This window comes from Tiliqua scincoides, chromosome 4 (assembly GCF_035046505.1).
Source record: "Tiliqua scincoides isolate rTilSci1 chromosome 4, rTilSci1.hap2, whole genome shotgun sequence".
NCBI classification, from domain to species: domain Eukaryota; kingdom Metazoa; phylum Chordata; class Lepidosauria; order Squamata; family Scincidae; genus Tiliqua; species Tiliqua scincoides.
Window position 1 is genome coordinate 99,003,047 of NC_089824.1, and position 14,209 is coordinate 99,017,255.

Here is a 14,209-nt window from a genome sequence, read left to right on the forward strand (position 1 = left end):
ACAGCCACATCTTGAAATGCTTGGAAGGCTTATGTTGGCCAAAATGCAGCAAGACTTCAGCAAAATTACAAGAACTTTGTAGCCAGCACTCTGCTCTATGTCCTGGTTCCCTTTAATAGCATTAGGAGTTCAAACCATAAAGACTTTAATCTGGAGAGGAGAAGTCCCAGCTCTTGGCTTTGATCTCCTTCCTCTCGGCTGTTTCAAACTGACAGTTTGGCTGAATGGCATTTGCCCCTTCCATGTGTAAGACACGAGTTTCTCAGTGTTCGGCTGCTCGCTAGCAGCTACACTTGTACTGCAGGAATTTATGTTGCATTGCTTGGGGATGGCATTGATTTGGGATGGCTGCGATGGCACTACAAACTAATTAAGAGGCCCAGAAGGAAACCCAACCAGAAGGATGATGCCAAACACATTATTTTGTTTTTAAAAAACCAAAGATACGCTGCAGCTGGTATGGCAACTGTGCGCCTCTGGCCCTGAGCAAAGCAAAGCTGTTGGGGACATTGGATGAATTAAAATACACACAAGTTCACACATAGACACACACACAAGTGGCGTAAACATGCCAAGGATCATTTTAGAAACAGAACAAAAACAGAACAGAAATTGTGTTCATTGAGACTGGTCCTTTAAAATATTCATTGTTAGAGAGAGAGGAGAGCTGTCAAGTAATGAAAGAATTTCTAGTTCCTGAACTGTCTCCCTATAACTAATGAATCTATAAAAGAATTGATTCAATTTAAATAAAAGGTGCATGTTGCCCAAACCTCAGTTTAAGTGCCCTTTTCAAAGACTAAAAGACGGACAATGGAACTTACAACTGACCAAAAACCAAAGTTTCTTCTCGCTACTAGAAGGAAAGGCCATCTTCAGTGCTTTCTTTTGTACTTGCCAGTACAGCAACACACCCGGACCAAAATCTGAGAAGCTCCCAACACTATCCTCCTCTGAACTTCTCTCTGGTTTCTGGAACAAGACAGATTACCCTGCCTTGTTTTCAAAGTGGAACCAATGCATTACAAATCTGTTATAGTTCCAATTATGTTGTAAGCCACTTTGAACTGTAGAAAAGCAGAACCGAGATCTTGGAATAGAATTTAAGCAGTCCTAATTGCCTCTAGATAAGACAAAGATCTACAGTTTATAAAAATATATGTTCAAAGTCTGTCCTTTTTCATTTCTAAGAGCACTGGAGGATTCATTATCTTTAAAGCAGTGTCACCAATGATGTAGCTAAGAGGTGGCGGGGGGTACATTGTGCTGGGTACCACACCTTGAGAAGTGCCAACCTGCACCTCCAAAGGTGGATCCTAAGAAGGCATCCAGGAGGCCTCTGAAAGGCACTTCTGGTTTTGTGAAATACTGGGGAGTGTTTGGGGCACCTGACATCTGGTGTTAAAAAATTTTGTGCCTCAGGTGCCAGATCTCTTAGCTACACCACTGAGTAGCACTCCCTTTTCACCAGTTAGTATCTACGCAAAGCTGACTCACCTTTATTCCCAACTCTTATAGCCCAATACTAGTCAGATGCCATGTCAACGGTGCACAGACGACAACACAATGTCCACCATATCCTAATGCTTCCTGACAACACCACACTGACAGCACGCTGACGCCATGCAAAAAAGGCCAAATGCCAAGCCTATCCTGACAAAGAAATACTGGCACAGCCCTTCCCAGTAACCTCCACTGTCCATGGAAACATTGCCACAGCCTGTTATCTATAGAGCAACATCCCAATGGCAGTGCATCATCGCCATGACACAGGCACATTGCCATTGCTGTGAAATTGCCACATCATCCATGTGACATCCATGTCTCATCGGTGTGATGTCCAAGGAGCCAATCACTGCATCAAATCAGTTCCAACACTTGGCAACCAGAAAAGTGCTACCAGGGTGAACTGAGCAGGAGGTTGCGGCAGTTGCAGGGGCAAGGAGTGGCCAATGCTGGGGACACACACACCCTCCTGCCTACCACTAGGAACAAGTAACACAGGAACAGGTACCACCCCTAACTATGGGGAGATGCTCCAAGGGCACTATACAAAACAACTATACAATATACGATACAATATATACCATACTATATTACAGTCAAGGCTTTTATTGAATGGTATCAGTGATAGAGCAACATCTGAAAGTGAAACCCACAAGTGGATTTGCTAACCATCTCCTCCCAGCAGGGCTGTCATGCAAGTTATCCAACTGATAGCCAAGTAACACATGATTGTGAGTTCCAGTTGGTTCACTGTCTGCCTTGGGGTTTGGAAAACCACAGGGGCCTAACTAGGACAAGTAAGTCCACAAATTTGCCAAGCAGCAGCTGTTCACACTGGGCACTGCACACAAGCAGGCTATAGGCATCCCTTGAGTTCTGTGTGATGTCCTCCCCTTTGGGACAACTGCCTGTGGGAAGCAAGGAGAAAACACAAAGGGAGTAGCAAGGAAAAGATGACAACATCAGCGACAACTGCTGTCTAGATTGTGAGATTTTGTGATGGTGGCTGTGGTGCACCACACTGTGGTTTCTACACTGGTGGGGCTATTGTTGCACCAGTGTACAAGGAGATTCACTGGCCTATCTCAAGGACAGAACTGGGCCTTTAATTCATTGAATTCAGCCAGTTCACAGCATGAGTTGCAATTTAGAATATGTACCCCAGGTGTATAAAACCTGCTTTGCTATTTTAAACAGTCTTTAGAAGTGTAGCTTTGATTCTCAACACCCCCAAAATTTTACAGGATGAAATTTTGCTTGGATTTCAATGCATATGGACACACACAAACAAATGGGGACAAGCATGGATGAATGAGACAGTCACGGAGATCCTTTGCTTGGTTGCCTGTACTATTTACCACATGCCTTGTCTCAAAGTGGGGCTGTGTCTCAGCCCCTGCTGGAAAAAGGTGTTAAGTAATAATGAGTACTTAACAAGCTCCATAAATCAGGCTTGATTAGAAGCAACCCGGCATTGTACTCAGGACAAATGTTAGCAGAATCCAGAGCCTTTCCCACTAATGGAAGCAATTTATGCACATATCCATTTGTATCGTTATTTAATTAGCAATTTGTTACCATGAGAGGAGGATCTATGTCTCCCAAGCTTTTTTAAAATTCTGTAATCTACAAAGGAGGTGGAGGAGGTATTATTTGCTAAGGTTTATGAAGGAATGAATCTTATGTGTTGGTTTTAATTTTTTTCCTCATATTTATTGCGGAATCTTTATTTCACTACAAACACAGAGTTATACAAAAAGAGGTTACAGAAGGGGGGAGAGAGAGAGAGAGAGAGAGAGAGAGAGAGAGAGAGAGAGAGCTCTCAAATTATAGTATTTTATAGTGCACTTTTACACAACCAAATGTAGTTTACTGGCCATGTACTGTGACATGCCTGATCTCCCCAACCACTCTTTCCTTATGTTATGGTCAGGTTTCTACTGAACTACCATAGGTGACTGGCATGTCAAATTCAGTGTGGTGGGTCACCACAAGTTGTGCATTTTGCATGTATTCTCTCAGTAATCTAAGCTTTGTAATTATCCTGTAAAGTAGTTTGGCTGTACAGTTTTGTTTTGTTTAGTTTTTTTTGTTTTGTTTTGTTTTTTTTTTTTTGGGGGGGGGGGGGAGAGACTGGAAAAGAATGACTTCATATGACCATGCAGTAAGTGCATGATTGCAGGAATTGAGTCTTCAAATATATCTCAGGACGCTCATGGTGAAAATTCTTACATTCATCCCATGTTTTCACCTATTTGGACCTCCCTATTGCTAAGAAAGCACCTGTGCTGTAGCAGCATCCTGACCCATCCGCTGAGTCATTCTAAGCCATGCTTGCTCTATTGTTGTTGTCTGTTGTTTGTCCTTCCTCCTCCTCCCCAGCTGATGCCTAAACAAAGGACTTGGCTTTGAACTAGTTCAGTAAACCATGAAGGCCACCTGATTCTCAAGAGTGGGAAAGTCAGGAGTTCAGGTAACACCTTCTACCCAGGATCCAAACGAACATAAACAATTGTCTCAATATCCACAGGTTATACAAAGTGGGCCACACAGCCATTTGCACATTGCTCTTGTCTCACATCCAAGTATTTGGTGCATTAACAAGGTTGCCCCTGTATGTGTGATATAAAGACAAAGAACCTGGTCTACCATGGAAAGTACCTAGGATGTATTAGATTTTTTTGTTCTTTGTTTTTAATTTCAACTTGCCTTTTAACCTTTGTGTCCTTCCACCCTGATGTCACTGCAGTTGCCTCAGCCTTACAAGTGCCTTGTTTCTTCACTCTTCCCCCCTTTCTGTTGCTCCCCCCACCTCACAATTCTTTTTAAATGAGGAACTGTTTTACAGTATATGTCTGGTCTTTGTTCACTTAAGAATAAGCTGGCTGCCCTGTCTTCCCAGACCACCCATTTTCTGCTGCTGTCAGGTTTTAAGAGTACCCCTGGATGGCTCATGAAAATCAGTGGGACTTAATAAATGTTTCACTTTGAATGGGCTGTGCTTACAGGGTCATGTGCAAAGAAAGTTATTCATAATTAAGCACCAATGAAATCAATAAGACAACTTAGTTATGACTAACTTAAGTCCCTGTAACTACAACATGAATTAGTCATGTGATCAAGAATCTGGCAATCATTACTTCTGTATCAGTGGGAATAGCTACTGACTACCCTGCTCCTGCAATGCCCCCAGAAAACGCCTTCCCTACATCCCACTGAAACAGATGAAACCAGAAAAGAATGAAATCTTGTCTGCCTTTGATTTTCAGACTGAAATGCATGAGTTTTATGAGATGAAACTGCATCCTGAAAACCTCTTCTTATTCACCTTGCTTCAATCCCATCTAGCGCCAAATTTTTCTTGGCTGTTGCTCCTTCCTGGATTAGTCACAGGAGTAATCCTACCCAGTGAAGAGTCATGTAGTGAATAAGATGATGACACAAGTCTGGGTGGCCCACCAGATCTAGTTGTGTCATGACATCAATGAGGACAAGTAAGAGTAATTCAGAGGACAAGCAAGGACAAATGAATGCAAGAAGTGTTGGAAAAAAATTCCCAGAGAGGAAGATGGGGGGGGGGGGATTGCTTACTATATTCATGGAAAACAGTGAGAAGCTTCAGATCAAACCTCATCATAACTTACAGCCTGATCGTATTCCAGGCCAGTGCTGGTCTCTTGCGCATGACCTGGGAGACACTATCACAAACATGCAGTAAGGCAGGTCACAGTGACAGCAACTGTTAACCTGCACATGCCTGATCTCGTCTGATCTCGGAAGCTAAGCAGGGTCAGGCCTGGTTAGTACTTGGATGGGAGACCGCCTGGGAATATCGGGTGCTGTCGGCTTATACCATAGTCTTTCAAGACTGAAGGTTGCCAACCAGTGACCAGAACAATGAAGGCGCAAGTGGGGAGGACGGAGTGGCTGGATGCTGGGCCTTTGCGCTGGCCTTTGGAGCTCTGGGAGTCAAGTATGGAAGTTCCCCACTGAGTGTGGAGAGACGATCCAGAGTGGAGGAGGGTGGGGGAAGATGGTGCGAGCCAAAACTGGGCAGGGAAGGGGGTTCAGGCCCGGGATGACCAGGAGCGGCACCAAAGGCTCTCTGACCCTGTGGGGTAGTGGCAACTGTTTTGACACCCCTGTACCATGGCCTAGGTAGGAGCCTTGTTAGGACTGGGCTGCCCAAGTGTGATTAATTTTCTATGGATTGTCACTGTTGTGTTTATCCATTCAACTCCTCTATCTGGAAAGATCAGAACTCCTCTTGTGAATAGAAAATGCATTGTATGAATAACTGTCTGGGTGTATGTGCATATGAACGTGTCCATCAGCACTTGTAGGGTGCTGAGTCCTATAATTGAATTTTGTCTTTAATGAGTGACATTACCAGCTGGCCGGCACAAAAGCTCCCTTTGCTCAGTGAACTCCTCATTCTAATGCATCCCTGGAATGTCTATTAAGAAGTCAGTGTTAGTAGTAAAAAAAAAAAAATTAAGTTAGGACTCCTGCCAGATTAGAGAATGTTCAGAATCATCATCTACTGTTTAATCAATGGTTTAAGGATGTAATCTGAACCACACATACTTGGAAGTAAACCCCTTTGAACTCAGTGGCTTACTTCCAAGTAAATATGCATAGGAAAATTACTCTAAATTTACACAAATCTGCCTAATATCCAAATTTTGCTATGTACCTATTGGAGAAACTGGAAAGTGCAAGGTGCCCTGCAATTTAATAAACAAAATATTTTAATATTTTCTATTTTGTTTCCTGTTATTGTGACACACTGGAAGCAAAAACAGCCTCCAGACAGAAATGACTGCACCTTTAACTCATAGTTCTGCCAGTTAAAATTGGCCCTTGATTATTAACATTGGTAACTACCAGATCAACCTAGGGCCCAATCCTATCCAATTTTCCAGCACTGACGCAGCCATGCCAATAGGGTAAGTGCTGCATCCTCCCATGGAGAGGCAATCACAGAGGCCTCCCCAAGGTAACATTTATTCCTTTACCTTGGGGTTGCATTGCAGCTGCATCTGTGCTGGAAAATTGGATAGGATTGGGCCCTTAAAGTGTTAATTGCTGAGATGCATCCAATCAAAGGCTGAATCCTTTTTTTTTTTTTAAAGCAGGTGTCTATAACTGAGAAGGTAAATACAGGTATAAATAGTAAAACTTCAGTGTTCAACTCTAATAAAAATCTAGGCATGTTGTCATACAGCACTAAGGGATCTTTCTTAAGCTGTGGGATAATTTAAATAAATATGATCTGCAGTGATACAGTATGGGAGCAATGTGACCAAGGACTGTGTTTTAGGCCAAAAGAGCCATCCAACCCCTGACCACTGTTGCAACACATTTTGAACATGCTCTAACCCTCAAGTGTTCCACAGCAAGCTGAAGCAGACAATCTGGCTTTAGCGCTCTTGAATGACAAAGAGATGTGACATTGGGCAGCTGCATGTGAATCTAGACATGGAGGACACATCAGTCCAGAGGCTCCTTCCCTCCTGTCCATCTCAGCAACCAATGTTGCACACCCTAGTCCCTTCTACACCCAAAGAAGGCTGTGTGGTTTGTATGACTCAGTGTGCTAAGGCCCCAATCCTATCCAACTTTCCAGCTCTGGTGTAGCCACAATGCAGTCCCTTGGTAATGGAACACATGTTTCCATACCTTGAGAAGACGCCAGTGACTTCCCCTCTACCACGGGATGCAGCACACACCCCACTGGCACAACTGCACCAACACTGGAAAATTGGATACAGTGGCATCGCTAGGAGGGTGCGGAGGGTGCAAGCCACACTGGGTGACGTGCCCTGCGGGGGTGACACGCTAATATCCTTCAAAAGTTATGGCCAAAAAACCAGAAGGAAAAAATGCATGGAGCCCTATGGAAAGTGAAAGTGAGCCATATCGCGAGTAGGTGTACATGCCATAGTCCATCGGAAAGCGCTGGCTGAGAGGACTCCAACGACACCAGAATTATCCTGATCCAGTAAATGCAGCCCCCAGAAAATATCTGAGAAGGAGGCCCCTATTCAGCCCTATGGAAAGCAAGTGCCTGCATTTACTCACGAGTAAGCGCACTTGCCTTAGTGACAAGTTGGAAAGGGCAGGCTGAGAGGACTCCAACAACATCAGAATGATCCTGATCCAATGAATGCAGCCCCAAAAACACCTGAGGAGGAGGTCCCTCCCCCCCAGCTGGGAGTTTATGGAGCCCTATGGGAAGTGAAGCAGCCTCATGTAGCGTTTACTCGTGAGTAGGCAGACGTGCCTCGGCTGGTGGTCAGGCCACACAAAGGGGAATGTGAGGACACCAGAATGGTCCCGATCCAATGGGACTGGAGTGCAACAAAAGCCCCAGGAGGCAACTCCCTCCCCCCCCCCCACTAGAAAGGATCAACAACCAGGCTTGAACTAGTAAGGGGAAAGTTTTCTCTTTTTCACTTGCAAAGTTTCCCTCACAGCCTAATCCTACCCACACTTTCCTAGGAGTAAGCCCAACTGACTCTAATGGAACTTACTTCTGACTAGACATGCATAGAATTGGGCTCTGAGGCTGGACTCCTAGCCCCACTTTCCTGGGAGTAAGCCCCATTGACTCTAATGGGACTTACTTCTGACTAGACAGGCATAGGATTGGGCTCTCAGACTTGTAAAGCCAGGTGGGTCTTTGTATTGATGTGCTTGAAATAGAAGGACTTTAAACTGGGCACTGGGGAGGGCTGAAGATCTCACTGATTCTTTTGGGGGAGGGGTTATTGCAGGCAGACTACAGAGAAAACTCACTTGGTGGAACATGACTGGATTCCCCTTATTTAATTATTTCTTTTATTTTAATTTAACTATTTATAATTATTTATTTTAATTTGCTTGATGATGTCACTTCTGGCCATGCCATCACTTCCAATGGGACCTGGACAGATTGTCATTCTAAAAAGTGGGTCCCAGTGCTAAAAGTTTGAGAACTGTTGCAATAAGGTGTTAGTAAGTTGACATGGGTGTGTGTGTGTGTGACTCCACAAGTTTTCAAAATCACTAAAATCAGAATTTGGAGGAATAAGTCCATCATGTTATATATCAATCAATGCGTAATTTCATGCAGAATGCAATGAAACAAACCACATTGAAATATCTCTGTTCTATCAAAAGGTACTGCCAAAAAAACCAGTGGGGGCGAGGCAATGGTACATCAACACGCCCACCATCTGAGGTGTTGCCCCACCCACTGCATGGGGTGACAGGCAGGCCTCCCACACTAGGTGATATGAATCCTAGTGACGCCACTGATTGGATAGGATTGGGCACTAAGTCCCCAGACTAGGACTGTGAGCTTCCCAGAGTCGCTAAGAAGATGTTGAAGAAGAGAAATAAATTTCTGGGTAAGTTTTGAATTCAGCTGCTAGTTTTGAAATAAGGTAAGTTCTGATTGCCTGTTAATTCAACCTTATCAGTATGTCACTTTAAGTAATGGTCCTGAATGATTTTGGCATGAATAGGTTGTATTTGCACTACCATAGCATCATGGATTTTGTAGTTTCTGTAGCTTGAAAATCATTCCCATGCCTGCAGGTTTCATTTGCAAAAATGAACATTGCTCAAATGTGGTAAAATAAGGTGCAAATTGTGTCCTGGGCAATGACCTCTGAACCTATTTGGTTAATACCCATTAATCAATCGAGTGCAGTGTTTGTCAAACTGGACATGGTTCTTTCCCCCCCTTTGGCTTCACAACCACTCTGAGGTAGGTGAGGCTGAGTGTTAGTGACTGGGCTAAAAGTCACCAAGAAAGCTTCATGGGCAAGCAGGGATATGAACTTGTATCTTCCAACTTCTAAATCTGACTCTCAAACCAGTGTTTCTCAAACTGGACCCACTAGGTGGATTGTGAGCCAATTTGAGGTGGGGTCCCCATTCATTTCAATGTTTTATTTTTAATATATTAGATTTGATGCTAGCACAGTAGATGACAGACCTGTACTTTTGAACAGAAGACTCTGTATATACTTTTAACAAGGATAGCGAATGGGACTTACTCTTGAGTAAATGTGGGTAGGATTCCAACCTAGGATTGTGAAAAATTGTCCTGCTGGATGATGTCACTTCCGCTCATGACATCCCTTGCGGTGGGTCCCAACAGATTCTCATTCTAAAAAAGTGGGTCCTGATGCTAAAAGTTTGAGAACCACCGTTCTAGTGAATTTGTCTTGGTTTGTCTTGTTTGGTCCTTTGTAAATGCAATGCACGGGCACAGAGAGTACCATATAACTATACAAAATCCTTTTTTAAAAAAAGAATAATTTTAATAATTTGATTTAATAATTTATTAATTTAATGATAAATTTGATTTAATATTTTTTTTTAAAAAGAGTCAAAGAAGAAAGGAAGGAAGACTGGCGGACTATTGGAGAACAGTGTGAGCAAAGGGCAGATCCCTGCCCCGAAGAACTTACACTCCAACTGCAGGATGGAGAAGCCCGGCAGGGAAAGAAAAGATGACAAGAGATGAATCCACAGACCTAACTGGGCATAAGAGGGGAAGTCAAAGACTTTGGGGCAGGTGGCCAGATTGGAGAGGCATTCAAGAGAAAACCAGAGCCCCGCTTGCCCTCGAGCCTGCTCCAGCCAGGCAGTCCCCATCTCCCTCCCCCTTCTTTCCCCTCCGCCACTTCTCCACGGAGTTGCTCTTCCCCCCTAGCCAGGCGGGCTTGGGGAGGCGCTGCGGCTGCCTCTCTCTGCGCTCACCTCTGCCGGCCCTTCCCAAGCTCCAGCTTCTTGGCCCCGGCCGCTGGCGGGCTGGGTCTCCCGGCATGGCTCGACTCCGCCGCGGCTGCCTCCCCCGACACAGCGCAGGAACCGACGTGGCGCTGCTCCGGGACGGCGTCGCGCTGGGAGGGCTGCGCACGACCTCCTTCCAAGCCTCCAGCGACGCGATGGTGGAGGCAGCCCGGCAAGAGCGAGGCGGCGGGGCGAACAGAGACGGCTGCAGCCGGGTGGCACCTCGTCTCGCCCGTCCTCCCCCACGCAAGGCAGTGGCGGGCGGGAGACCTCGAAAGAGGCCGGAGGACGCGGAGTTCTCTCCGCGAGAGCCGCGAGGGACTGCGAGACCCCATCCACGGGACCAGCTCGGGCAGGAAAAAGAACCGCGTTCTGCTGGAACCAATCGCCCCATCCTATCACTTCTTACAGCCCAATCCTATGCACGCCTACTCAGAAGTAAGTCAGTAGGGCTTACTCCCAGGAAAATGCGCATAGGATCGGGCTGATATTGAACGTAGAACATGCACAAAACAAAGGCTGCCACTTGAAAACAAACTATGGAGTTTTCTTTCTTTCTTTCTTTCTTTCTTTCTTTCTTTCTTTCTTTCTTTCTTTCTTTCTTTCTTTCTTTCTTTCTTTGTTGATTGTGTGTGTGTGTGTGTGTGTGTGTGTGTGTGATACGATCCAGCCAAAGTTAGGCGCTGTATTAATTCTTTTCTTTCCCCCCCCCCCCACCGTTGTCTGAATAGGAGATACATTGAAGAGGGTGCTTCACTGCAGTCAGAGAGAACCGAGGGCACAAGCCTAGGCAAGTCTACTCAGAAGTAAGTCCTGTTATGTTGAATGGGAACTCGCACCCAGGAAAGTGTGGATAGGACTGCATGCTCCTCGGGCTGCAACCCTCTGAGTGCTTTCCTGGGAAGAAGAAGCCCAGGTTCACACGCAGTGGGGCTTACTTCTGAGTAGACATGCGTAGCATTGTGCTGTAGAAAAAAAAAAATGCTTGACTTGGCGGAATCGTGGTCTTTCTCTCTCCTCCTACCATTGTATCTTTTTTTTAGTCGTGAACTACAGAACTTCTACCAAGACGAACAGCTGGGAAAGAAGAAAGAAAGAAAGAAAGAAAGAAAGAAAGAAAGAAAGAAAGAAAGAAAGAAAGAAAGAGCTGAGATCTTTGTTATTGTGGGCTATTGTTACAAACAGCTTTTCAATCTGTTTTCCACTGTAGAAAATTCATCTACACACACACACACACACACACACACACACACACACACACACAGAGTTGCTCTAGCTCTGACACTCGAGGGAAGTTTTCACGCAGCGCGAGATTTGGGGGGGGGGGGGCGCAGCCGGCTGCTTAACAACGATCCCACGCCTGGAAGTTCTGCAGGAAAAGGGGTTTACATGGGCCGGAAAACCCCCGCGTGGGGACATCAACCTGGGCACGGGTGACAGTGACGGAGACGGATCGCCGCGCCGCTAGTTTGACACACGCCTTGTTGTCTCCGAATATGTGGTGGGGTGTTGGGGGAGGGGGCTGTTTCTCAGTCCCTCTGGAGCGGGGGGGGGAGATATGAAATAATAATGCGTGTTTAACAAGCCTCATAAATCGGAGCGTGATGAGCGGCGCCCCCCCCCCACTCCGCTCAGGCGCGGACACGAAAGGAAGCCGCCCCTCCCTTTCCTCTCCAGGACAGGCGAAGCTGCCATTATTTCTCCCTGGAAAAGGAAGAGACACATGTCCCGATCCACCGCCCAGTTCAGCTGGGGGGCCCTCGGTTTCTGAGAGGAGATCCGGGCTCGATCCATTCCGACGAGATCGCCTTCCAAGCATCGTCAGGCAGTGGGAGAGTTGCGAAGGACAGGCTGAATTCTGCCCTGGCCCTCAGGTGGCACTTCCAAAGGGTGCCCACTTCCAGCGCAGTCCTACGCCACTGGTCTGGGAGAAGTCAGTCCTACCCATGGTGTTCAGTGGGGGACCAAGAGATGTCCTGTTCCTGGAGAGCAAGCCTGCCCCATGGATTTAGAAAGAAAGAAAGAAAGAAAGAAAGAAAGAAAGAAAGAAAGAAAGAAAGAAAGAAAGAAAGAAAGAAAGAAAGAAAGAAAGAACTGAGATCTTTATTGTGACTTCAATATTTTTGTTTTGGAAAGTTTTGGGAGGGAATTTTATATATATAAATATATTTATATATATAAAATTTCCTCCCAAAAGAGGTTGGAAAACGTGTGATGCCCATCCTCACGGGACACAAGATAGATAGATAGATAGATAGATAGATAGATAGATAGATAGATAGATAGATAGATAGATAGATAGATAGATCCTACACCTGAACTCTGAAAGGGATCCTTAGATATGAGTTCCTCCCCCTTGATATGAGGGATCATTGGATATAAGTTCCTCCCCCTTAGATATGAGTTCCTTGTGGGGCACAAGCCAGCCTTCCCCTCGTCCTGTTGTCTCTTCCAGACCCTGTTTCCAAATATAGGAGCACGATCGAGTCAATTATGGACTTAGGAGCCCAATCTTAATGCTTGTCTACTCAGAAGTAAGTCCCATTATGTTCAATGGAGCAGAGCCCCAGGAGAGTGGGGATGGGATTGTAACCTAGATTTATCTCCCGGTATGAAATGTCATCTTGCCCAAGTGCTCAACTTGGGGGGTGGGTAGGTGGGAATCGCGCTTGCAGCTTAAGCATCAGCTCCGGGGGGGGGGGGGGTTACGACAATAACCCCCTGAGTTTAGACAGCCCAATCCCATGCGTGTCTACTCAGAAGTAAGAAACTCCCAGAAAAGCGTGCATAGGATTGCAGCCTAAAACAATTATAGGTTTGCTGCTCCTGCAATCTTCGCCTCGACACAGAAATGACTGGAAGGAGAGTTTGGGCTAGAATCCTTCACCTAGTTCCCCTTTCTCAATAATGAAGATCCGGAGCCTTTGGGGAGAGGGAGCGGGATTCTGCCCGCATTAGAACCGTAGCCCCCCGTCTGCCCCCCATCACTGAAAGAGCCAAAAACTCAGGAGGAAAAGAAAGAACAATGGTGACACGAACTAGGGCTGGGAAGCCAACTCTCTATTGGAGTCCCAGCCTAGAGTCTTACAACTAGTGTCACCTAGTACTAGTAGTACTAGCAACTAGTAGGAAAGATCCAGGACTTTGGATTCCCATGGATGACGGTGGGGCTGGGATAAAGGCGTGCCTGGCTCTCCCGCTGAAATCGATGGGACTTGAGAGTGTTTCTAGTTCACGGGATCGTGCCCAGTGTCGTAGTTCACACGTGGACGTGCTCCACGTCCCGCTATGTTTTCCTGCCCTGCTCCTCATCCGAGTTGGGTGCCCCCTTTTCCGCCCACACCCCTTCTCTTGGCCACCCCCTTCGCAAGCCTTTCTTTCTTCCCCCTCCGGCCGTTTATTACTGCCACCTCCAGCCCCTTTGCACGTCGGCCGGCAGGTTATCACACCCTGCCAGCTCCATCTTCCTCCGGGGAAGAGTAGTAGACACTCTTCAAAGCACCTGGTGAAGATCTGAACCTCCGCTCTCGTGTTCTGAGCGACAGCTGTGTTCGGAAGCAAACCTTGGTTGCCCCCCGCCCCCTCCCCTCGCAAGACACCTTCCAGGCAGTGTCGAAGCTCCCCTCCTTCGTTAAAATTCGACCAAGCAGCGACCCCTAGACCTGGATTTACATGGCTTATTGAACCCTGGCCAAAATACACTTGGTAATTCATCATCATCATCATCATCATCATCATCATCATCATCATCGTCATTACTACTACTACTACTAGTACTACTACTACTACTACTACAGGCTCTTTTTGTATGCCCTGTGCATACGAACAATGGGTCCAAAACAAAACTTAATTAAAACAAAGCTCTGTACTTTTGTTTTCTAGTCACTTGCTAGCACTTTAATCTCAAGAGTCA

General features: G+C 45.9%; 1 pseudogene; it reads left to right on the top strand.

The window, feature by feature from the left end:
- Positions 1-5,234: 5,234 nt before the first annotated feature.
- Positions 5,235-5,354, top strand: LOC136650822 (5S ribosomal RNA; annotated as a pseudogene).
- The last annotated feature ends 8,855 nt before the right edge of the window (positions 5,355-14,209 follow it).